Source organism: Cylas formicarius, unplaced genomic scaffold (assembly GCF_029955315.1).
Source record: "Cylas formicarius isolate icCylForm1 unplaced genomic scaffold, icCylForm1.1 PGA_scaffold_2__14_contigs__length_35257938, whole genome shotgun sequence".
Taxonomy (NCBI): domain Eukaryota; kingdom Metazoa; phylum Arthropoda; class Insecta; order Coleoptera; family Brentidae; genus Cylas; species Cylas formicarius.
In genome coordinates this window covers 5549442-5574639 of record NW_026844319.1, presented here as the reverse complement: position 1 = coordinate 5574639, position 25198 = coordinate 5549442, and positions in this window count along the sequence as shown.

The following is a 25198-nucleotide window of genomic DNA, read 5'->3' as shown; positions in this document are numbered from 1 at the left end:
CGCACATGAATCGATAATTTTTACTAAAGCTTCCGGCATTTCGGCATTTACAAATTTTTCATATTTTAAGATTCCTATACCATTTTGTTCTGTCACGGGTATTTTAACTTTGTGTTGTTCTTGGTTGAATAATAATTTCATCGAATTTAAATTTGGATTCGTCAAAATTTTTATTTATTTTTGGATCCTCTGGGGTGGTTTTAATATTATGTTGGTGAAAAATAATTGTTTACCGCCCTCCAGCAACAAAGACACCCAGATATCCTCAATGATATTAGCACTATTGCACCACTGTAACAATTTTTGTGCTTGATAAACATTCCGCATCATTATCAAAAGACCACCACCATCCTTTTTACCACTAACTACGGCGTTTTTGTCCTGTCGGAAAACTTTATAACTCGGAAGGAAAAACCTCAGCACTATGGATATCTGAGTTAAGTCAGGATTCTTTTATACAAACGCAGTCAAACTCCGATAAGGTAACACCCAAGTAAAAATCATTCAATTTTGTTCATAGTCCTCTGGTATTCTGATAGTATACACTAAAAAAGTCGTTTGGAGACAATTTCAAAAAAATGTAATAAGGATAATTTCCAGATAAGTTAATATGAGTTCCAATTAGAAAACTAACTCAGGTACGCTAAAACATTTTCATTTTCAAAGTGGATTGCACGGCTAACCTCCTTTTCTTAATAATATTTTCATATTTTGCACGCAGCAGTAGTTGTATTTTCGTTTCTTGGCAAACGTTTTTGCTGCCTTTAATGAAGATCTTGTTTTTTTTCTGGGTAATCAAATATTGAGGTATTAAGTAGTGATTGCAAATCTCTCGCTTTTTTGCTGCACGTGCGACTTCAGTTTTTTTCGAAATGGACTGAAATTTAACCACCATATTTTTGGGGGTGTTTTTGGAGGCAACACCCGGAAATTGGATGACTCTGTGACTGGAGACAATATCATCATCCTGAAGTTCAATTTGTGGGGTCTCTCCAATTTTTTTAACAATATCTCCAACGTTTTCACCCTTTATCTCAGTAACCACCACATACTTCCAAGTTAATATTTCTATCCTGTTGCTTCATCCACTCCAGTTCTGAGCTCAAAGAGCTACATTCAGCTTTAACTGATACAAGTTCCTCTTTTAAGTTATTAATCTCCTAAGGTATTTTTTAACTGTTTCCATCTGGACAGTAAAGTCATCAATTTTCCCCCCAAAAAATTACAAGGAATCTTTAAAGAGACCTTGCTCAACTTTTAATTCGCTCGTAGTTGACATGAGTGAATTAACCTTTACAATTACTTCTTGAAAGTACTTGGAGACATCAGGTTCCGTTCCGATACAATGTTTACATTTCCACACGCATCCAGGATCGCGATCCAGCTCCGCAATCGCGTTGGGCAATTTAATATATTTTAAGTGAAAATCGTTTGTGCAACCTTCGCATCGAATACCTCTGGGCTATTTCAAATTTTGTATGTGCTCAAAATAGTTTTATGCGGGAGTCCGCCAATAAAGTGTGTATCACCTGGCACTTCAACCCGCCTTCGGCTCCACATTTTGTCGGGTTATAGGAAGTGGGGGTGAAAGCGGTTAAAAGTCACCTTTACAGGGTCTTTTGTGGTCACATATTAACATATGAAGAGTTGAACACTGTTTTTATCCAAATTGAAGTCATTTTGAATTCTCGTCCACTTACCGTTTTTGGTACCGATCCCTACGACCTTTCAGCCCTCACGCCGGGTTGTTTTCTTACATTGAAACCCGTGATGGCACCCCTGAAAACGATTACACTTCGACTTCTCTTAGTCACTTAGATCGTTGGCAACTACTCCAGCGAATGCTTCAAGATTTCTGGGCCCGGTGGTCCAAAGAATTTTGATATACGTATCATCAGCGTAGCAAATAGTATAAAGATCCTTCTTCTGTTGTAATTGGTACGCTGGTACTAATCAAAGATGATCTCGACCCGCCAATGCGACGGACGACGGTATAGTTAGAGTGGCTCTTGTAAAGACTTCAAATAGCCCGGTTATTAAACTGTCCGCTACCAACAAATAACACATTAAAAAAATTCGTTGTATTTTGGTAGGCGGAATGTTACGTTTGCATGTTCTTTTAATAGTTAATTAATTTAATTTAGTCATTTTTCTAATGTTCGGTTGCCCTTATATTAAAAGGGAAAAAGAATTTACTACCACCGCAATTTATGTTGACACTTTCTTAGTATTTTAATTTCCCGGTACGTTTTAAGGCCTATACGCAAGTGCAAAGTGCAAGTAGTGGTTTTTTGGATTCGAAATGTATCGATCGATCGGTACTCGGTAGAACGTTGCAGAAAAACAAACACGTATTAATTTGTCGCTCGTGATTTTCTCCCTTCCCTGTTGCGGTCGTTCCGATAGACTAACAATTAACAATTATCTGTTAGTGACAATTTAGAGTGTTCAAATGGCCTCAGCCGGCCGGCTCCCCGCATAATCCGGGACACCCAGGTCGATCAAACACACACTAAAGTAATAAGGCCTCAATTCGTAGTTTTCTTATAAATTATACAGTCTATTTTCTCGCCAATCTAGCCATTGTTGAGTTCGTCAATTAAATGTTCTATATCTATGTCTAATGGTTTTTGACATATTTAAGTTTTTATTTTAAATATGTCATTTGCAGGCCCTTGGACTAATAACAATTTTTCCTAAAAGGAAATCTTTATTTTTTAATTTGGGTTTAATACGTTGTTGGCAAGAACATACTTTAACACAATGTTTATAATATGTTGTTAACTAATAATGCAGGGTGTTCAAAAAGTAAGATTAAATACTAATTTAACAAAAATGTCAAAAATCTTTTTTTAAATGGACCGACCTCTCCAATTTCATAATTTTATCTTATTTACCATTAAAAATAATATTTAATTTATTAAAATAATAATATTTTGTTAACTAATAATGCAGGGTGTTCAAAAAGTAATATTATTTAATAATTTAAGAAAATTATCAAAATCTTTTTTTTTTAATGGACCGACCCCTGCAATTTTATAATTTTATCTTATTTCTCATTAAAAATAAAGGTAAGTTTGTATAAGGTAAGGTTGTATATGCTGAACATGTTTAGTTTTCGAAAGATTGATAAATTAATATTCTTATATGACGATTTTGCTGCGGTTTCAAACTTTGTTATATCTATTCTTAGTTGGCTAACACAGCGTTTAAAATCAATAATATTCCAAAGAAATATATGAGGCTGGTGATAGTTGCTATTTCAAAATTATCAATAATTTTTTGACCAAAATTTTATAAAATGTGACATATTTTTAGTTAAAAAAACTATAATATGTCAGATATAATACTTAAAGAATTGACTTGGATTTGGATTGGAACAACAGGTATTATAATAAATTTTCAACATGTCCTCCATAAACCCCAAACACGTCGTATATATAATTTCCATTTTATTTATAGCATCACTAACCATTTTAGATCCGTTGATATTAAGTATTTCCTATATTATTTGCTCTTTGTTCTCCCTATTTCAGTCCGATTTTGATAAAATTTATTTTTTAGGTTTCCCCATAGAAAGAAATCTAAATCAGAGCTAACAGCTGTCCAAGGTATTGTTCCGGGTCGACCTATCCAAGTTGTAAATGGGTTGTTCAGCCAGTTAATAACAGATCGTGACGTATGATAAGGAGCACTATCCTGTTGAAAGATTTGATCATGTTTAACTTGTTCCAGTAGAGCGTCAATAAGCGGATAATTCTGCGTAGCTAATAGGTTTAAATACCGATCACCATTAAGATGGCCTTCATAAAAAATAGATATTATACCACACTAACTTCTGTAACCCTGCTTCTGAATAATTTTAACACGGTGTTTGTTACTAGTAGATCTATTAATAATGCCGGTCGTATTAAAAAAACTTCCGTCAGTCCATAATGCTGTTTCAAATATGCATTCAAAGTAACGGTCCATCATTAGAGCGCAAAATGTTGCTCTTGCATCCTTATCTTAAGCTGTTAATAACTGAACAGGGAGGAATTCTAATGGAAAATAATTTTGAGTGAATAGAGTTGAATGCCAATTTGACTGAGTTCTCGGGTTCGTTCTGGTGTTTTTTTTATGGCTGAAGTATTTCGTAGGTTACGCACTATTCTACTAAAAATCTGTTTAGTGGGTAATCTGCTTGCTGCATATAATTGCCGGTACTCCCGAAGATCCAAAGCTGGACTTTCATTATTGGGAATAAAGCACTCATATAACTGGAAACGCACTTCAACAGTGTATGGAGCCATATTTTTGACAGTAATAAAATAAAAACGACGAATTTACATTTTACCGAGAGCCTGTGACATTTTCGGCTTTTTTGTTTATCATGTTCTTCTTTCTTGACTTTTTATTCGTTGTCAAGTATAACACAGCACGAAACCCGCAGTAAAATCGTCATATAAGAATATTAATTTGACAATCGTTCGAAAGCTAAACATTTTCAGCATAGACAACCTTATCCAAACTTATTTTTATTTTTAATGGTAAATAAGATAAAATTATGAAATTTGGGGGTTTCCATTTAATGATTTTTGGAAGTTTTCTTAATTTAGTATTTATTGTTATTTTTTGAACATCCTGTATTATTAGTCATGAAAGGATTATAGAAGTTCTCTTAAACCCAAATTAAAAAATAACGATTTCTTTTTAGAAAAAAATTCTTGTTAGTCCTAGGGCCTGCAAATGACATATTTGAGATAAAAATAGGAAAACATTGGTATAGAGCATTATATATGAAATTTTCCTAGAAACTTGGGTAGAATCCAAAAATGTAATAATATGCAGGATATTCCATTAAAAAGTTGTGTTTACCCAAACAACATATTCTTGTATATATTCAATGCTCCTGGGACATACGGACAAGTCAGCAGTGGCGGAGCATACGCATCATGTTTGAAGACACTCAGGTACTGGACAGGACAACACATTTTTATCGACGACTTTTCAGAGAAGCCATTGAAATTCAGAAACATCAGAATAATTTCAACAGAAAAGAAAAAGGCCTTAACGTTAGCAGAACGTGGATTCAGGTCATAAACAAAACATCATGTCTACCCGGACGAATACGACCTATGCCTAATAGCGAGGCCTCGCCCACTCCAGCGCGCAAATCAGTCATCGCAGAGCAGTACGGAAGATCACTTCGACCGTTACCGCATCGCCGCTCTTGAAAATGTCTGCCGCAGTTGTAGACGAAACGTCGAGTGTAATCTCGGGGCCACGGCTCAAAAGCCCGGAAATACTTAGCAGTGTAGTTTGTGGCCGTGAAAGCCTAACATCTTTGATACACTGATCTCTTTTTAAAACCCACCTGGTGGCGATCTCTGTGTATAATTATCTTGAGAGTCATAAGCTCTTAGCAGTGTATATTTCGGTGATTTTGGAATTTTTCAATTTTGAGGTACTCTCATGTCTCCGGTATTCTATGAAATATCGGAAAGGTGAAAAGGGCATCCGATGTGATATGTCCTATATGTTATTCAAAAAGATAAACCGAAACGTCAACCTAGATATTAAAACAATTATTTAAAGTGATAAGGAACATAAAATTTTTTAGCATTTTTTGCAAATCTGAACAAAATTCTTTTAATTAATAAAGCTACGTTTTAGTTTCAGTGTGGCCTGTTTACTAGGCACCGAAATCGTATATCGTATTTTTGGAGATAATTTGATTGGTGTAGGTTGTGCGTTAGAGAAAATGGTTGACATTTTCAACAGTTTTTTTGGCTTTTTAAATTAAAACAATAGCAAAAAATGTTAATATTTAATGTTTTTTATGTTTATCTTTGGCGGATCGGGACGGCTGTGAGGCTGGCGAGCTGCGGGCTCTGGAGGGAGGGAACCTTCAATCGGGGCCCGTACTACATTTTAGAGGGCGGGGCTAAGGATCGCGGGGTCATGATCCCCGAGATGACCTTCTTTGACAAATGGACCTTTCTGTTCCCATCAATTGAAAAGTGGAGAGAGGGCAGAGTCGGCTTCTGGGATGGACTTATCTGGTACACGGACGGGTCCAGAATTGGAGATCAGCCGGAGCTGGAGGGTACTGCGAGACAACGGGATCGAGCTTGGGTTTGGGTCAGTACTGCACTGTGTTTCAGGCGGAAATTTTGATTTGAAATTGATGGCGGCCAGAGAGTTGCTTCGGCTCAACCACGGAAGCAGGAGGGTCTTCTTCTGCTCGGATAGGAGGGCTGCACTTATGGAGCTGAAGTCAGTGCGCACGCGCTCCTTGTTGATAAAGGAGTGCAAAGGGGTACTGAAGAGAGTGGCCGAGGAGAGGAATGTCACGTTGCTCTGGGTCGCGAGAGTCACACCGGTATCCGAGGCAATGAGGCAGCGGACGGTATTGGGCTACAATAGTTGTTGACCTTCTATAGGAGAGGGAGGGGGACGCAGGGCGCCCCACTTTAGTACCAATACCAATACCCCTTCCTTTCCAACGGGTTTACTAAATCATAATTGCTAATTTGATAAGTCTGGTAGAAAAAATTCCTTCTTGAGAGAAGTGTACTACACATCCATCGTGTTGCAGTCACGCATCTCCTCTCGTAGAGGGACGTTTTTTTTTTATAAAATCGGCAAGTAGTTAAATCGATCACCCAAAATACCACTCTCGACGTTCACATCCGACCTCTTTTGATAATTCGCTTTCACGCATCCAATGGAAATTTACTGGCGATAATGCATATTATGCATTGCATCGAAAGGCATCAATATACACGCTATGCAAATTGACTATTTCTTTGCTCGAAAAAGTTACTTCATTTGTTCATAATATTCGAAATAAAAAATTTGGGGTCCTCATCTATCCTACAATTTAGCCAATTATAGTATTCTATTCAAAGAGAATTTTAAGTAATTTAGTATAACGGCGTAGGTAGTGGTCTTTTAGAATTCGGTGTGATTTTCTCCCTTCCCTGTTGCGGTCGTTCCGATAGACTAACAATTAACAATTATCTGTTAGTGACAATTTAGAGTGTTCAAATGGCCTCAGCCGGCCGGCTCCCCGCATAATCCGGGACACCCAGGTCGATCAAACACACACTAAAGTAATAAGGCCTCAATTCGTAGTTTTCTTATAAATTATACAGTCTATTTTCTCGCCAATCTAGCCATTGTTGAGTTCGTCAATTAAATGTTCTATATCTATGTCTAATGGTTTTTGACATATTTAAGTTTTTATTTTAAATATGTCATTTGCAGGCCCTTGGACTAATAACAATTTTTCCTAAAAGGAAATCTTTATTTTTTAATTTGGGTTTAATACGTTGTTGGCAAGAACATACTTTAACACAATGTTTATAATATGTTGTTAACTAATAATGCAGGGTGTTCAAAAAGTAAGATTAAATACTAATTTAACAAAAATGTCAAAAATCTTTTTTTAAATGGACCGACCTCTCCAATTTCATAATTTTATCTTATTTACCATTAAAAATAATATTTAATTTATTAAAATAATAATATTTTGTTAACTAATAATGCAGGGTGTTCAAAAAGTAATATTATTTAATAATTTAAGAAAATTATCAAAATCTTTTTTTTTTAATGGACCGACCCCTGCAATTTTATAATTTTATCTTATTTCTCATTAAAAATAAAGGTAAGTTTGTATAAGGTAAGGTTGTATATGCTGAACATGTTTAGTTTTCGAAAGATTGATAAATTAATATTCTTATATGACGATTTTGCTGCGGTTTCAAACTTTGTTATATCTATTCTTAGTTGGCTAACACAGCGTTTAAAATCAATAATATTCCAAAGAAATATATGAGGCTGGTGATAGTTGCTATTTCAAAATTATCAATAATTTTTTGACCAAAATTTTATAAAATGTGACATATTTTTAGTTAAAAAAACTATAATATGTCAGATATAATACTTAAAGAATTGACTTGGATTTGGATTGGAACAACAGGTATTATAATAAATTTTCAACATGTCCTCCATAAACCCCAAACACGTCGTATATATAATTTCCATTTTATTTATAGCATCACTAACCATTTTAGATCCGTTGATATTAAGTATTTCCTATATTATTTGCTCTTTGTTCTCCCTATTTCAGTCCGATTTTGATAAAATTTATTTTTTAGGTTTCCCCATAGAAAGAAATCTAAATCAGAGCTAACAGCTGTCCAAGGTATTGTTCCGGGTCGACCTATCCAAGTTGTAAATGGGTTGTTCAGCCAGTTAATAACAGATCGTGACGTATGATAAGGAGCACTATCCTGTTGAAAGATTTGATCATGTTTAACTTGTTCCAGTAGAGCGTCAATAAGCGGATAATTCTGCGTAGCTAATAGGTTTAAATACCGATCACCATTAAGATGGCCTTCATAAAAAATAGATATTATACCACACTAACTTCTGTAACCCTGCTTCTGAATAATTTTAACACGGTGTTTGTTACTAGTAGATCTATTAATAATGCCGGTCGTATTAAAAAAACTTCCGTCAGTCCATAATGCTGTTTCAAATATGCATTCAAAGTAACGGTCCATCATTAGAGCGCAAAATGTTGCTCTTGCATCCTTATCTTAAGCTGTTAATAACTGAACAGGGAGGAATTCTAATGGAAAATAATTTTGAGTGAATAGAGTTGAATGCCAATTTGACTGAGTTCTCGGGTTCGTTCTGGTGTTTTTTTTATGGCTGAAGTATTTCGTAGGTTACGCACTATTCTACTAAAAATCTGTTTAGTGGGTAATCTGCTTGCTGCATATAATTGCCGGTACTCCCGAAGATCCAAAGCTGGACTTTCATTATTGGGAATAAAGCACTCATATAACTGGAAACGCACTTCAACAGTGTATGGAGCCATATTTTTGACAGTAATAAAATAAAAACGACGAATTTACATTTTACCGAGAGCCTGTGACATTTTCGGCTTTTTTGTTTATCATGTTCTTCTTTCTTGACTTTTTATTCGTTGTCAAGTATAACACAGCACGAAACCCGCAGTAAAATCGTCATATAAGAATATTAATTTGACAATCGTTCGAAAGCTAAACATTTTCAGCATAGACAACCTTATCCAAACTTATTTTTATTTTTAATGGTAAATAAGATAAAATTATGAAATTTGGGGGTTTCCATTTAATGATTTTTGGAAGTTTTCTTAATTTAGTATTTATTGTTATTTTTTGAACATCCTGTATTATTAGTCATGAAAGGATTATAGAAGTTCTCTTAAACCCAAATTAAAAAATAACGATTTCTTTTTAGAAAAAAATTCTTGTTAGTCCTAGGGCCTGCAAATGACATATTTGAGATAAAAATAGGAAAACATTGGTATAGAGCATTATATATGAAATTTTCCTAGAAACTTGGGTAGAATCCAAAAATGTAATAATATGCAGGATATTCCATTAAAAAGTTGTGTTTACCCAAACAACATATTCTTGTATATATTCAATGCTCCTGGGACATACGGACAAGTCAGCAGTGGCGGAGCATACGCATCATGTTTGAAGACACTCAGGTACTGGACAGGACAACACATTTTTATCGACGACTTTTCAGAGAAGCCATTGAAATTCAGAAACATCAGAATAATTTCAACAGAAAAGAAAAAGGCCTTAACGTTAGCAGAACGTGGATTCAGGTCATAAACAAAACATCATGTCTACCCGGACGAATACGACCTATGCCTAATAGCGAGGCCTCGCCCACTCCAGCGCGCAAATCAGTCATCGCAGAGCAGTACGGAAGATCACTTCGACCGTTACCGCATCGCCGCTCTTGAAAATGTCTGCCGCAGTTGTAGACGAAACGTCGAGTGTAATCTCGGGGCCACGGCTCAAAAGCCCGGAAATACTTAGCAGTGTAGTTTGTGGCCGTGAAAGCCTAACATCTTTGATACACTGATCTCTTTTTAAAACCCACCTGGTGGCGATCTCTGTGTATAATTATCTTGAGAGTCATAAGCTCTTAGCAGTGTATATTTCGGTGATTTTGGAATTTTTCAATTTTGAGGTACTCTCATGTCTCCGGTATTCTATGAAATATCGGAAAGGTGAAAAGGGCATCCGATGTGATATGTCCTATATGTTATTCAAAAAGATAAACCGAAACGTCAACCTAGATATTAAAACAATTATTTAAAGTGATAAGGAACATAAAATTTTTTAGCATTTTTTGCAAATCTGAACAAAATTCTTTTAATTAATAAAGCTACGTTTTAGTTTCAGTGTGGCCTGTTTACTAGGCACCGAAATCGTATATCGTATTTTTGGAGATAATTTGATTGGTGTAGGTTGTGCGTTAGAGAAAATGGTTGACATTTTCAACAGTTTTTTTGGCTTTTTAAATTAAAACAATAGCAAAAAATGTTAATATTTAATGTTTTTTATGTTTATCTTTGGCGGATCGGGACGGCTGTGAGGCTGGCGAGCTGCGGGCTCTGGAGGGAGGGAACCTTCAATCGGGGCCCGTACTACATTTTAGAGGGCGGGGCTAAGGATCGCGGGGTCATGATCCCCGAGATGACCTTCTTTGACAAATGGACCTTTCTGTTCCCATCAATTGAAAAGTGGAGAGAGGGCAGAGTCGGCTTCTGGGATGGACTTATCTGGTACACGGACGGGTCCAGAATTGGAGATCAGCCGGAGCTGGAGGGTACTGCGAGACAACGGGATCGAGCTTGGGTTTGGGTCAGTACTGCACTGTGTTTCAGGCGGAAATTTTGATTTGAAATTGATGGCGGCCAGAGAGTTGCTTCGGCTCAACCACGGAAGCAGGAGGGTCTTCTTCTGCTCGGATAGGAGGGCTGCACTTATGGAGCTGAAGTCAGTGCGCACGCGCTCCTTGTTGATAAAGGAGTGCAAAGGGGTACTGAAGAGAGTGGCCGAGGAGAGGAATGTCACGTTGCTCTGGGTCGCGAGAGTCACACCGGTATCCGAGGCAATGAGGCAGCGGACGGTATTGGGCTACAATAGTTGTTGACCTTCTATAGGAGAGGGAGGGGGACGCAGGGCGCCCCACTTTAGTACCAATACCAATACCCCTTCCTTTCCAACGGGTTTACTAAATCATAATTGCTAATTTGATAAGTCTGGTAGAAAAAATTCCTTCTTGAGAGAAGTGTACTACACATCCATCGTGTTGCAGTCACGCATCTCCTCTCGTAGAGGGACGTTTTTTTTTTATAAAATCGGCAAGTAGTTAAATCGATCACCCAAAATACCACTCTCGACGTTCACATCCGACCTCTTTTGATAATTCGCTTTCACGCATCCAATGGAAATTTACTGGCGATAATGCATATTATGCATTGCATCGAAAGGCATCAATATACACGCTATGCAAATTGACTATTTCTTTGCTCGAAAAAGTTACTTCATTTGTTCATAATATTCGAAATAAAAAATTTGGGGTCCTCATCTATCCTACAATTTAGCCAATTATAGTATTCTATTCAAAGAGAATTTTAAGTAATTTAGTATAACGGCGTAGGTAGTGGTCTTTTAGAATTCGGTGTATCGATGTTTTACTAATACCCAAGTTAAGCCTGAATGGGCCATAGGCAAAAACAATAATGACGTTTCGTCTGTTTTGAGCCAATATTTACTTAAACGACTACGACTTTAGGTTAAGAAAAATATATTGGCGGTTTTCAATGGGTTGTTCTTTTGTTTGACTATTTATAAAAAATCATATCTTCGCATTTTTTCCTTTAGAAAATTCTGTCTAGTGCCATTTCAGAACCTCAAGAATAATTTTAGTCATTCAATTTTTTTTTCAAAATTTTAAAAACATGCATTTCCCCAATATCGTACCTAATTGCCCCTGCTAAGACACACATAGATTAAAAGGAAGCTGGTATAAAGGAAATGATTAAGTTAGAACTTGATCATATTTATTTATTGAAGACCTTTTTAAAATTAAAACAATAAAAACAAAACAAAACAATAAAATAAAAACAATATGTGAGTATGTCCATGATTTGAACAAATTTAAAAATTATAATTAATAACTGACCGATAAAACTGAGCAATGAGTTTTTTGCAGGTTAATTGCAAGGTCATAGTAATATTTTTTCTAAATATCATGGAGGTAAGAAGTTGAGAATGTTTAGCTCGACATTTTGTAGCTAAGCCCTTCATGACATTTCCATCCATTCCAAATCTTCTGTGTTCTGTGAATATTGTATACGACTTCCATTTGGGAATCACATCTCTAATTTTAAGAGACAATATGCTTTTAAAAATGATAGAAATAGGGTTTGTTCCTTTGCCTCCTGTAACCACTCTTAAATTGTTTGAATATAATTTTTTCCGCTGTAATTAAGGATTCAGCATAAACTGCCTGATTAAATATGGTGATTTGAGCTGGTACATATTCACCACGCCACACCACACACACGCACACTACCACACACACGCACACTACCACACCGGGATCGGACAATTACTCCCATTCATTTCTTTAAAATTTGCATTTAATATTGAAATTGTATAAATAGAACAAATGTGGCACTGGAACATATGATATCGGGATTTAGCGTTAAATTTTAGTTACAAGAGAATTGCTTCATTTTGTTCGATTCCGGCCTTAACCCCTACGTCCTGTTCTCAAACTTCAGCCATCTGAAATCCAAGATACCTAAATTTAGCTACTTGTTGTAGCACTTCGTTATTTACCCTTGTGTTCGTTGGCCCAAATACCTTTTTGGAAATAACCGCAACATTATTCTTAGAACATTGTGTTCAGTTCGTATTCGTTCCCGGCTTTTGTAACTCTTGAAGCGAGGCTTTGTTTTCCGTATCCGTAGATTGTTTAAGACCTCCCTATTTATTTTAACATCTTTCACGAAACCATTTAAAAATCTTTCGCTTTAAGAGATCAATTCTCTCGACCGCTCTCTCATAATCGATAGTGTGGTGGGAATTTGCAAGTTACTGATTTTAAAATGTCTAAACTTTACTCAGTATATGCCGCATTCACAAGACTTTCTCGATCTCGCAAAAGTCTTACCATATAATCTTCTCTCGTGTAGTTATTTTTTTGGATATTTTTAAGATTTTATTTTCGTTGTGGAGCAGTCGATGCGGAGGTTTAGTTTTAAATAAACCATAGATTTCCTTTTATAAAATCATGGTCAATCTACCTGTAGGATTTTATAGTTGACTCTTCCTTCGCTTCTGTGATTTTCAGTTTTATTTGTGAGAATTAATATTTATCTTGTAGTCTGGGGCTTACAGTGTCTCGGTTTTGACAATTGTTTCCTTTACAGTTTCCAATAGTGATTGTGTGTCATTTCCTTCAGTGTAATTTCTTGCCTTTCATTTTGTTCGAAATGTTTGCTTTAATTTCTTTGTCATTAAGTAGTGCGATGTTCATTTTCTTCTGTCTTGTTTAAATCTGTCTTCGGTTTGTGTCTATATAATTATTTCTGAAGTGTATTCTGATCGTCATGTGTTCAATCTCAGCCCTGTTTGTCGTCCTATGGCGATCTCCAGCTGTAAAGACTGCGTAAGGGTAATCTAAAGCATGCATTGCATGCATTGGTCATATCGTCCTCGCTCTGTTCTCATTCTTCGCCCCGTGGCCATTTTAATTCCTACAACGGACTCAAAGCCATTACATTACATTTTTAGTCATGTATACTTGGAACAATAGTTAATGGTTCTGACTGATTCGTGCCCATTCTAAACCTCCTGGTATTGTGCTCACGATCAGTAAAGGATCACCCGTTGCCGTTATCTCTTCTATACTACCCTTAGTGGGGCTGCTATTTTTGCCAGATCTGCCTTGCAGGAGCTTAACGCTGCTTTTCTTGTATTACGTAATGAACTCAAATTATCGAATAACCGTTTTATGCTCATAAGCACGAAACAACCAGATCAGTAAATTCATCTTTATAAAATAAAAATGTTACATAGCCATTAGGGTTTGCTTCTGAGCTACCGGTACAATTACAAAATCCGACATTTTGGTTATCGCTTAAATAGTTGGTGTTACTGAGTTGGATTATCATTGAAAAAATCAATTTAAAAATAGAGGGCATAATCTCCCGTGATTAAATCTTCAGAAAATAAATACTTTTCGTTTTTCTAACACGCCAGTTATTTATCGGTCGTGGGGACAACCTATATAGATTCTCATCCGTCTTTTTTATTGCTTCCCCATTTTACGCGAGGAGAGGACAATGCATGGCGAACAATTCTAGCGAGTAAGTAATAAATTATTTATTTAGACTAGGTTTTTTTTCTCTGGAGATATTAGTTACGTTAAAGTACAATGACACATAAGATTTGCAGCAATCCAATGGAAGTGCCCTGTAATTAGTTTACTAGTATTACTCAGGATCAAATAATGCCACTAGTTAATATTTGGCTCAAATAGAAATGGTTTAATTTGTGGATATGTGGTCCAATTTTTCAACACAAACTGTGGATGGAATAACTGGTCTCAACTTGCATATCCAGAATTTTGTTTAAAGCCAGCGTTGTTTTTTGGTTTGTATTTTTGCATTGGTTTGTTTTCAAGAGCGAAATAACTTTTGACCAACAGTGTGCTTTAAGAAAAGTATGACTCCCTACTCTTAGTTCTGCTTGTTTGCAAGAAATTTTCGGTCACTCTTGATAGCACACCGATCAATATGAAGAATCGTTGTCATGTTCATCTTTGACATGATAATTTGGATAAATTTCAGTACTTAAAAATAGTGGTATGGACCCACATTTTTCTTCTTTAGGTGTTCGACGTTCATTTCCCTCCTATTCACTAACAAATGCATTTAAAGGCAATGAATGCACAAAATGTGTTCCACTAGGTGTTTTAATATTATGGTAAGTAGTAACTTTTTTATGCATTCTTATACTGGCCAAAAAAACACTTAACGAAATGTAATGTAATGTAAATGTAATGTAAGTCAAAACAAAAAAAAGTTCTACAATTTTATCGAACACTAACTTCTTGCATTATTGTGGAACTGACTGCATTTATATGGGGATCAAATGGTTGGTTTTTGGACCTCGGAGGTAGTTTGGGTTGCCGATGCCTGAACTATATTAAAACTCGGAGAAACGTCCACTGCTTATTAAAGCGTATACCAACAAATCCTACTTCCACGTCCACGTCGTGATCCCTGGCCAATGCGTTTCGTACCATTGGTGTGTACGCTGCGTAGCTAACGGAAGAGGGTGAAGGCGAGTTTCCGGCGCCTAAAAACTGGAACATATCGGTTAAGAAGAATAACTCAAGAAATTGGTCTTGACAAATATGGAAGTTACTTTCGCAACCCAACGTGGTGAATCCACCTGTAATAACAACAGCAAACAAAAAGTGCATTGGATTGTTTAATAGAACAATTAAAGTAGCAACCTGGAAAATTTTAATAGAAGAAGCGAAATGGCGACGATTATGTAATCTGTTCGAGCAGTAAGAAAAGACAATATGTTAAAGGTAAAAAGTATTGACGGGCACATCTTAATTACTTTATATTTCCGAAAATAGCAAATTTGAGGAATGTGTCTTTCTATAGGCTATGAAGAGCAATATTGAGTAACAATGATGTAAATTATTCAATAATTCAAGTGGCTGATGTATTTCTAGAATCCAATTACTAATAATATTGTTCGTTCCCACATAAAAATAATTGAAGAGTAAAGAGTAAAAAGAATAAAAGTAGAGATTTTACTACTTTTAGCAACCTCGATAGCCTGGTACTAAGTGTTTACAAGCAATTCTTTTGCAGTCATGAAATTAATTTTATAGACAATCTTTCAAAATGCCAAGTTGGATTTTGGCGAACCGTCTCCGAGATTCCAATCGGACATCAACAAACTAACGGATAAAATTCAATACCAGCTTACCACCAACGTATAAGTGAGAAATGGCAATGCCGATTATATGAAGACTCCTTGCGTTAATTCAATTAACATCTCCAACCTGGATTGGTCAGTGCTTGATCTGTGCATCCCTGGGACGGGATATCTGTGCTCAAGTGTTTTTCCACAAACGCGAAACTCTTGATAACATCCAACTACGGTTTTTGTGAATTCTCTTAATTTGTATCACGGTTGGCTTTTAGTTAAACTTAAAGACCTGATATGTCTTCCAAACTTCCGAATTCTTTCGACTTGTCTCCTCATTATTCAAATTTGAATTAATTTTTGTTTTCCAGAGTAACCTGACAGGCTTATTAATTTCAGTATTAATAATGATGACGTCGGGCCGACTGCGGTACGGATGCTTATGTGATAAATCGCGGGCATTCATCATTTTGGCAGCCATTGAAGTTAATGTCCCGTTATGGTCGGAATCTCATTGTAATGGAATATTATATATCTTTTTTTCTCATTTTTAGTTATGCGCCCGCCTCGCACAAGAGTTAAAGGTTTTTTGGTACATTTTGATTCTACTTTTTGGTTGCATCCTTTCATTCAATGAAGAAGCGATCAATTCTATTAGCTTCTGCCAGTTAATGCTCTTTCGGTTACGAAGGGACACTTTTTAAGCCTTCATCTACATATGATAAGGAATAAATAAATGAGATGTTCTTTTTCTAAACACTTTTAAAGAGTCTTGAAGAATGTTTTATTTGATATTTTGATATTTTATTGAATACTGTTAATGAAAATGCAAATTTTTGGAGATTAACTTTTAGAGTCGAGTCAAGATGTCTTGTCAAATTTCTAAGGGTTGATTCTGCCTTTTGTGCTGATGGTGGTGGCGATTTCGGTTTCTTTGAAGTCGCAGTTGGATGCGCCACCAATTTCTCTTCTGTAGGGATATTTTGGGATTATTGAGTATATGGCGTTGAAAACAATATTTTTACGAGAGTTTTGCCGATGATGAAGATATTTCTGGATAGTTTTATGCCAGCGGTTGCAGTGTTTATAACAATAATTCGTCTGCTATTGGCGGTACTAAGGTTCTCGGATAATTTTGTGTGAATTATCCGAACAATTCATAACAAAAATAAGTCGTAAGTAAAACAAAAACGCATAGTTTACAACAATATATTCATTAAATAAATACGTAATAAATAAATATATAGGGACCAATTAAACATTTCTATAAACGAGGACGTGATTCTGCATGCTGTGACTTTTTGGGGTTAACCATAGTGTCACGAAAGTGGCCTACCTGCCGGGCGCTAGGAAGTTTCACAGTCCATAAGTTGATGATACACTTCTATAGAGCTACGATATGTCGACCACACTTGTTACATTCGAGAAACCGATGAAATCGTGTTTCACGAAAGTAATTGCGCTCCTCGCTAAACTCGAGATCTTGGTAACATTTCGTCGTACTTGGTGGCCGTTGGTACCAAAGGATTTAGCGTCGATAAAGAATACCTTTTTTTCTGTCCTCTGTTGTCTGTTTCTCCGTAACGGACCCGCGGGGGCTTTTGGAGGCTATAACATCCGAAAGATAGGAAGTACTGGCTTTAAGTTTTCCTCCGTACTAGTACTAGGTCAAAGAATTTTTTAAAAGAATTTAACGATTCGTCGGAGAGAAAAAAAACTTGAGGCGGCTGTTCGCTATAATTACAAATATTCTACATCTCTGAACGAGATAAGCTCCACTCTCGTGACTAACTTGAGGCAGCCGTTTTCTATAATTATAAATACTCTTTGTCTCTGAACGAAATACGTCTCCACTCTCGTGAGGGATTTGAGGAAGCTGTTCGCTATCATTATAAATACTCTATGCCTCTGGACGAGATAGTCTCCACTCTTGGGACGGATTTGAGGCAGCTGTTCGCTATAATTATAAATATTCTACCCAACTGAACCAGATAGTCTCCAGTCTCTTGAGTGACTTGAGGCAGCTGTTCGCTGTAATTATAAATATTCTGCGTCTCTGAACTAGATACTCTCCACTTTCGTGAAGAACTTGATGCGGCTGTTCGCTATAATTATAAATACCCTACGTCTCTGAACGAGATATGTCTCCATTGTCATAACGGACTTGAGGCACCTGTTCCCTATAATTATAAATATTCTACGTCTCTGAAAGAGATAGCCTGCACTCTCGTGACGAACTTGAGGCAGCCGTTCGCTATAATTATAATTATTCTGCGTCTCTGAACTAGATAGTCTCCACTTTCGTGACGGACTTGAGTTGTCTGTTCGCTATAATTATAAATATTCTACATCTGTGAACGAGATACGTCTCCATTGTTATGAAGGGACTTGAGGCCGCAGTTCGCTATACTTATAAATATACGTCTCTGAGCGACATGGGTCTCCGTTCTCATGACGGACTTGAGGCAGCTGTTCGCTATCATTATAAATATTCTACGTCTCTGAACGAGATAGTCTCCACTCTCGTGAGGGACTTGATGCAGCTGTTCGCCATAATTATAAATGTTCTACGTCTCTGAACGAGACCGTCTCCACTCTCGTGAGGGACTTGAGGCAGTTGTTCGCTATATTTGTAAATATTCTACGCCTCTGAACGAGATAGTCTCCACTCTCGTGAAGGACTTGAGGCAGCTGTTCGCTATTATTATACATTTTCTACGACTCGCTGTAATTATAAATATTCTACGTCTCTGAACGAGATGAGGCTCCATTTTCGTGAGGGACTTGAGGCAGCTGTTCACTATAATTATAAATGTTCTACGTCTCTGAACGAGACCGTCTCCACTCTCGTGAAGGACTTGAGGCAGCTGTTCGCTGTAATTATGAATATTCTGCGTCTCTGAACTAGATACTCCACTTTCGTGAAGAACTTGACGCGGCTGTTCGTTATAATTATAAATACTCTACGTCTCTGAACGAGATATGTCTCCATTGTCATGACGGACTTTAGGCAGCTGTTCCCTATAATTATAAATATTATACGTCTTTGAACGAGATAGTCTCCATTCTCGTGAGGGACTTGAGGCAGCTGTTTGCTATAATTATAAATTTTCTACGTCTCTGAACGAGAGAGTCTCCACTCTCGGGACTGATTTGAGGCGGCTGTTTGCTATAAGTATAAATTTTCTACGTTTCTGAACGAGATTGTCTCCACTCTCGTGAAGGACTTGAGGCAGATGTTCGCTATTATTATACATTTTCTACGACTCGCTGTAATTATAAATATTCTACGTCTCTGAACGAGATGAGGCTCCATTCTCGTGAGGGACTTGAGGCAGCTGTTCACTATAATTATAAATGTTCTACGTCTCTGAACGAGACCGTCTCCACTCTCGTGAAGAACTTGAGGCAGCTGTTCGCTATAATTATAATTATTCTACGTCTCTGAACGAGATAGTCTTCACTCTCGTGAGGGATTTGAGGAAGCTGTTCGCTATCATTATAAATATTCTACGTCTCTGAACGAGATAGTCTTCACTCTCGTGAGGGACTTGAAGCAGCTGTTCGCTATAATTATAAATATTCTACGTCTCTGAACGAGGTAGTCTCCACTCTTGGGACGGATTTGAGACAGCTGTTCACTATAATTATAAATATTCTACGCCACTGAACAAGATAGGCTCCACTCTCGTGAGGGACTTGAGGCAGCTGTTCGCTATAATTATAAATATTCTACACCTCTGAACGAGATAGTCTCCACTCTCGTGACGGATTTGAGGCAGCTGTTCGCTATAATTATAAATATACGTCTCTGAGTGACATAGGTCTCCGTTCCCATAACGGACTTGAGGCAGCTGTTCGCTATAATTATAAATACTCTACATCTCTGAACGAGATATGTCTCCATTGTCATGACGGACTTTAGGCAGCTGTTCCCTATAATTATAAATATTATACGTCTTTGAACGACATAGTTTCCACTCTCGTGAGGGACTTGAGGCAGCTGTTCGCTATAATTATAAATATTCTACGCCTCTGAACGAAATAGTTTCCACTCTCGGGACGATCTTTTGTCGGCTGTTCTCTGTAATTATAAATTTTCTACGTCTCTGAACGAGATATGTCTCCATTGTCATGACAGACTTGAGGCGGCTGTTCCCTATAATTATAAATATTCTACGTCTCTGAACGAGGTAGTCTCCACTCTTGGGACGGATTTGAGACAGCTGTTCGCTATAATTATAAATACTCTACATCTCTGAACGAGATATGTCTCCATTGTCATGACGGACTTGAGGCAGCTGTTCCCTATAATTATAAATATTCTACGTCTGTGAACGAGAGAGTCTCCACTCTCGTGAGGGACTTGAGGCAGCTGTTTGCTATAATTATAAATTTTCTGCTTCTCTGAACGAGAGAGTCTCCACTCTCGGGACTGATTTGAGGCGGCTGTTTGCTATAAGTATAAATTTTCTACGTCTCTGAACGAGATTGTCTCCACTCTCGTGAGGGACTTGAGGCAGCTGTTTGCTATAATTATAAATTTTCTACGTCTCTGAACGAGAGAGTCTCCACTTTCGGGACTGATTTGAGGCAGCTGTTCGTTATAATTATAAATTTACTACATCTCTGAACTAGAGTCTCCACTCTCGGGACTGATTTGAGGCGGCTGTTTGCTATAATTATAAATATTCTACGTCTCTGAGCGACATAGTCTCCACTCTCGTGACGGATTTGAGGCAACTGTTCGCTATAATTATAAATATTCTACGTCTGTGAGCGAGATAGTCTCCACTCTCGTGAGGGACTTGAGGCAGCTGTTTGCTATAATTATAAATTTTCTGCGTCTGTGTACGAGAGAGTCTCCACTCTCGGGACTGATTTGAGGCAGCTGTTCGCTATAATTATAAATATTCTACGCCTCTGAACGAAATAGTATCCACTCTCGGGAGAATCTTGAGGCGGCTGTTCGCTATAATTATAAATATTCTACGTCTCTGAACGAGGTTGTCTCCACTCTCGTGAGGGACTTGACTCAGCTGTTTGCTATAATTATAAATTTTCTACGTCTCTGATCGAGAGTCTCCACTCTCGGGATTGATTTGAGGCAGCTGTTCGCTATAATTATAAATATTCTACGTCTCTGAACGAAATAGTCTCCATTCTCGTGAGGGACTTGAGGCAGCTGTTCGCTATATTTATAAATATTCTACGTCTCTGAACGAGGTAGTCTCTACTCTCGTGAGTCTCCACTCGCGTGAAGGGCTTGAGGCAGCTGTTCGCTATAATTATAAATATTCTACGTCTCTGACCGAAATAGTCTTCACTCTCGTGAGGGATTTGAGGAAGCTGTTCGCTATCATTATAAATACTCTACGCCTCTGAACGAGATAGTCTCCACTCTCGGGACGGATTTGAGGCAGCTATTCGCTGTAATTATAAATATTCTTCCCCACTGAACGAGATAGTCTCCAGTCTCGTGAGGGACTTGAGGCAGCTGTTCGCTATAATTATAAATATTCGACGCCTCTGAACGAAATAGTATCTACTCTTGGGACGGATTTGAGACAGCTGTTCACTATAATTATAAATATTCTACGCCACTGAACGAGATAGGCAGGCTCCACTCTCGTGAGGGACTTGAGGCAGCTGTTCGCTATAATTATAAATATTCTACACCTCTGAACGAGATAGTCTCCACTCTCGTGACGGATTTGAGGCAGCTGTTCGCTATAATTATAAATATACGTCTCTGAGCGACATAGGTCTCCGTTCCTATGACGGACTTGAGGCAGCTGTTCGCTATAATTATAAATAATCTACATCTCTGAACGAGATATGTCTCCATTGTCATGACGGACTTTAGGCAGCTGTTCCCTATAATTATAAATATTATACGTATTTGAACGACATAGTTTCCACTCTCGTGAGGGACTTGAGGCAGCTGTTCGCTATAATTATAAATATTCTACGCCTCTGAACGAAATAGTTTCCACTCTCGGGACGATCTTTTGTCGGCTGTTCGCTGTAATTATAAATTTTCTACGTCTCTGAACGAGATATGTCTCCATTGTCATGACAGACTTGAGGCGGCTGTTCCCTATAATTATAAATATTCTGCGTCTCTGAACCAGATATGTCTCCAGTGTCATGACGGACTTGAGGCAGCTGTTCGCCATAATTATAAATATTCTACGTCTCTGAACGAGGTAGTCTCCACTCTTGGGACGGATTTGGGACAGCTGTTCACTATAATTATAAATATTCTACGCTACTGAACGAGATAGTCTCCACTCTCGTGACGGATTTGAGGCAGCTGTTCGCTATAATTATAAATATACGTCTCTGAGCGACATAGGTCTCCGTTCCTATGACGGACTTGAGGCAGCTGTTCGCTATAATTATAAATACTCTACATCTCTGAACGAGATATGTCTCCATTGTCATGACGGACTTGAGGCAGCTGTTCCCTATAACTATAAATATTCTACGTCTGTGAACGAGAGAGTCTCCACTCTCGTGAGGGACTTGAGGCAGCTGTTTGCTATAATTATAAATATACGTCTCTGAGCGACATAGGTCTCCGTTCCTATGACGGACTTGAGGCAGCTGTTCGCTATAATTATAAATAATCTACATCTCTGAACGAGATATGTCTCCATTGTCATGACGGACTTTAGGCAGCTGTTCCCTATAATTATAAATATTATACGTCTTTGAACGACATAGTTTCCACTCTCGTGAGGGACTTGAGGCAGCTGTTCGCTATAATTATAAATATTCTACGCCTCTGAACGAAATAGTTTCCACTCTCGGGACGATCTTTTGTCGGCTGTTCTCTGTAATTATAAATTTTCTACGTCTCTGAACGAGATATGTCTCCATTGTCATGACAGACTTGAGGCGGCTGTTCCCTATAATTATAAATATTCTGCGTCTCTGAACCAGATATGTCTCCAGTGTCATGACGGACTTGAGGCAGCTGTTCGCCATAATTATAAATATTCTACGCTACTGAACGAGATAGTCTCCACTCTCGTGACGGATTTGAGGCAGCTGTTCGCTATAATTATAAATATACGTCTCTGAGCGACATAGGTCTCCGTTCCTATGACGGACTTGAGGCAGCTGTTCGCTATAATTATAAATACTCTACATCTCTGAACGAGATATGTCTCCATTGTCATGACGGACTTGAGGCAGCTGTTCCCTATAACTATAAATATTCTACGTCTGTGAACGAGAGAGTCTCCACTCTCGTGAGGGACTTGAGGCAGCTGTTTGCTATAATTATAAATTTTCTACGTCTTTGAACGAGGGAGTCTCCACTCTCGTGACGGATTTGAGGCAACTGTTCGCTATAATTATAAATATACGTCTCTGAGCGACATAGATCTCCGTTCCCATGACGGACTTGAGGCAGCTAGTAGTGATTAAGTACACTATAGCCACCCCCCACTCCTCTCCCTTTTTTGTGGGGTGTCCTCCTTACCCACGACTCTCTAGCTCCTCCGCCTTTACCCATAATCCATTGAAACTGGCCCCCATTGGATAAGCAAGCACCAATGGGGTTTCACCAATCTCCCCACCTCTAGTTTGCGATGGCGGCGAAGCCAATCAGAGCCCAGATATTTTCCCACCCCTAAGAAAAGCAATGGCGTCAATGAGACTTGATCATATTGTTCGCGTGACCATCTGCACCCTCTAGCGGTTCGAATAACCCCACCTAGTGAATATTGACCAAAACATTTATTTTAAAAACATATAGTTCTGCGAATGTGTACCCTCGCGGGTACAAACTGTACTCTTATTGCGCACAAAGGACAGGGGAAATAAAACACGAGAGGTAAGGAGTGAATATTTATATTCCGGAATCTGCAAAAAGAAAATTAGAAATTTAACGGTGTCAGCGTTATCGTGGAAATACCCGCTCGTACTTTTTTTTTTTAAATATGTTCGTGTCCATAACCCGAATCGAGCGACTCCTCAGGATCCAAGGGAGGCGGCAACTCGAAAATGTAGCTTACGGTGCTACTCCCCGAGCTTGGTGTACCCGGTCTAACTTCCCCGCCATGGTGTGGGAATTCCGCTGTATCCTCGCTGGATCCGATGGAGATTACGTCTTGGAAGCTATTTTTTGGTTGAAAAAAAGTGTTAGTATTTTTATTTAAAAAAAAAAAGGGTGAAATTAGTTACTTCGGGATGTCCTGAATTGGGATTAGGGGTGGAGGGCCAGGCGGCATCCTCTCCATTTCTTGGCGTCTTCTATGATCAACAAGAATATAGCGAGTTATTTTAATTTATTTATTTTGCTTCCTTTTTTTTTTAAACAAAAACATTTACCTTTCTCCCAAAAAAGCCATTCGCTCCTGCACCCTGGAGCGAAAAACAATCATCCCGCAAAAGGGGCAAAGTAGCGGGGGTTCATTTTGCAACCAGCCAATCACTTCGGCACACGAGGCGCAGAACGTATGCGCCTCGACGCCATCGCAAGCAGACAGTGTCGGCCCTGAGCATGCAGCGCTGGCAGCGTATTACTTCAATAGCGACGCACCTGTATAATGCAGATAAAAAACTGAATCAGGTAAATGTCTTCTCTAGGCTACACGCGAAGAAAAAAAGAAAAACTAACCCCGGCATTTCAAAAATTATCGGTAAAAAAGGCCTTTGCTTTATTGCTCTTTCGAAGAGGCATCCCCTTTTTATTTTTATTTTAAATTTTGCCAAACTTATCCGTCAATAAACAGCGGCTGATTAGTTAATTAAAGGCTTTAGGATAATTCACTCGCAGATTTACAAATAATTATCTAATTAGTCACTTACCCGTTCTTTGTCTATGGAAAAAATCTCTCGAAAAAAAAGTAAAGGCACTGACAAACAAAACTGTGTCTCTCTATAACCGTAACCAAAAATCACAAGCAGCACAAAACTGACCGTTTCGAAAATAAAACGATATTTGGATCTACCACACACTTTCCACTTTAATATAGGACTACAAGCGCATTTGAACATCCACGACTAAATGAGGCTAAAAGGTTCGGCGGCAAAACTAACCATCACCCAACCCTCAACCCTCATTTCGATGCCGCTGTCTTTTTACGACTTTGTGTGAGAAAACAGAATTTGCAGTGTTTATGGTCTCGGGGTAGGTATATCGAGAGCCACCCACGAAGCGGCGGTGTGTTTGAACATCCACGACTAACTCCAACAGAGTGTTGAGTTTCAGATCTCTTCTGATATTTTCGTTTCTTACGTAGTATGGAGCTCCTACTACCCGCCTGATGATTTTGCTCTCGCAAGCTCTGAGCCTTTCCATGTAGGTTTTTGCCGCAAAGTCCCATGCAGTAGATGCATAGGTCAGTGTCGGTCTTATAACCGCCTTTATCAGC